General features: G+C 32.8%; 1 protein-coding gene across 1 annotated transcript in view; it reads right to left on the reverse strand.

Moving 5' to 3' along the window:
• The window catches only part of LOC106869419 (sarcoplasmic calcium-binding proteins I, III, and IV), a 70,351-nt gene that overhangs the window by 56,626 nt on the left and 11,244 nt on the right, over positions 1-2,481 (reverse strand). The window lies entirely within an intron of this gene.

Consider the following 2,481-nt stretch of genomic DNA (forward strand, 5'->3'; position numbering starts at 1 on the left):
TATATGAACACTTGTTGTTAGGAAAGTGCGGAGCAAAAGAGAAACGTAGTTTCTCCTTCATAAAATGGTGTTTCTCTTTTTCTACTTCATAGAAATTTTCAAGCTAATGGAGAGTCTTTGTGATGCTAATTCCTACACGATAGCTTCTGGAATTTATCACCAACATCAGTAAAATGTTTGGCATTTTAGAGACCATAATAACCATAAAAAATACTCTGCACTCTCTAAATAATTCCTGTCCTTCTTTATTCCGTCACATTCTTTCTCGCCTATTTTTCCATTTTCTCCCTCTGTTGTTGTTTACATTTACATATATAGGGACACATATACGCATACATATATATATGTATACATACATATAGGTATGCATGCATACATACAGACACAAACATGTAAAGAGAATACTTGCGAACATGCATACGGATATATGTGAGTGTGTATGTGAGTCGAGAGGTAGATAGATAGATAGATAGAGAGAGAGAGAGAGAGAGAGAGAGAGAGAGAGAGAGAGAGAAAGAGAACGAGAGATAGAGAGTGTTTGTGTGAAGAAACGTGGTATGGTCGAATCTAAAGACTGTTTTTGTTTTCTGGGACGAATGTAATGAAATTTTTATGAAATTGATAACGAAAGGTTATATTCATGTTCGAGTGCAACGGAACGTGTTACAAAGGATATACGTCGTTACCATTACTGTTGATTGCATAACGAATTAATGTCAGGGTGACAGGCCTTAACATGATCCAGGAAATTTTTTTATACTGGCTTCGAAACAAATATTCACGTCTCTCTCCAAAGGATCATGTCCTATCTAACACTGAGAAAGCGCCACTATGCCGAAACGCTGGTGTCTGACGGTTTACTGACGTAAAGCGTTCTCAGACGTGTTTACCCTAAAGTTTGCCGGAACATAAAATATACATATGCATCGTCGATTTGTTTCTTGCTGTTTTGCTCTTAATCTTTCAATACTGCTAATATTAATAAAAACCAAATCTTGCAGCAGCACACACAGTTATATTCATATAGATAACGCTTGGGTTTCCGCTGGAACTTTAGTCACATTATTTTATATTGTGCACATCTCTTGCACAACAAATTCAATAATTTCAAACACATTCTTTATTGAGATGATACATCTATCATTACACTTAATTTGTATATGTCTAATGATTAGGCAAAGTCGGGAAAAGGCCTTTAAAAGTACTTACAGTTTTAAACATAAACGTTATGGTTAAAATAAAATTACTCGTAATGTATTTTCTTAAATCTTAAAACAACAAATAACTATTACGAATCCAAATGAAAACATTCAGTACCAAGTGTCTCAAATCACTCCCCAATCATAATTAATGATTTAGTAAACGATACTAATACAGGGTAATATAGTACTCTTGTCGTTAGACTAGCATTCATTACAGTAACAGTTTGTTAAATAAACGCATAAACACGGAGCACGTTTGGATTTAGTTTACACTGATAATATAAATTCCGAACATTTATAATAGGATCACTAAAACCATGTGGTTCGATAACCCCATTCAGTCTTAATGTAAATGCATATATCGTTAAATTTTCGATTTAGATATTAGATAAACAGCTTTGCAAAGAATCATAAATGTGACAAAATTTAAATAGGAATATTGTTAAATTAGGCATCTGTTGTACACAGTTTCACAACAAAAACATGCATATCAATAATAAAAATCTTAAGCAGCTTTCTATATTTGATCCCTCCCCAACTTGTAAATATCTTAATCCCGTATATTGCCCATTAAATAATTCATATCTTTCAAAATCGATAATTTACAGTGAAAAATCTTTTACAGATATAATTTTACTATCCAGGGATTATATTAAACTAATGGAATATAAACTCAAAGGCAGATTCGATCTGCATCTACATACTTTCCACTATCTAAAAGATCTTTGCTCACTAATTCATGGAAACAGATAAGAATTTTGGAAAAATTATAGTTTTGAGCTCCATAAAATTGTCTGGAATATATATCACGACGTGTCAAGGCTAAGAAGCATGATAACGTGTATAATGGTCACCTGTTGAACAAAAAAATTAATACATTGCTTCATAAGGTTTCCATATTAAACAAACATAGAGAGTTAATATCGTATCGACATCATGAATCAAAATATTTGTTTAAATATTTTGCATTATCCAACGGCTTGAAAATCTTTTATATTCGCATCAGATATTCATCCACATTCCAAAAGAATCAAATCGTTTATTCAGATAATGTGAATAAAATTTCATTGTTTTGCATCATACAACGAAATCCCACGTGAGTGAATCACATATTTCGTTAGACAGTAACACTCCAGAGAAGCAAAATAGTTTTTGTGTCGCTGTATTCTTACTCTAAGGTAATTCTTTAGCTTATACTCTGTTACCCATTTACCTGTTCCTCCGCTCCCCCTCGCTCTCTCTCCCTCTCTCGCTCTTAATATATATATATATATATATA

Source organism: Octopus bimaculoides, chromosome 10 (genome assembly GCF_001194135.2).
Source record: "Octopus bimaculoides isolate UCB-OBI-ISO-001 chromosome 10, ASM119413v2, whole genome shotgun sequence".
Classification (NCBI taxonomy): domain Eukaryota; kingdom Metazoa; phylum Mollusca; class Cephalopoda; order Octopoda; family Octopodidae; genus Octopus; species Octopus bimaculoides.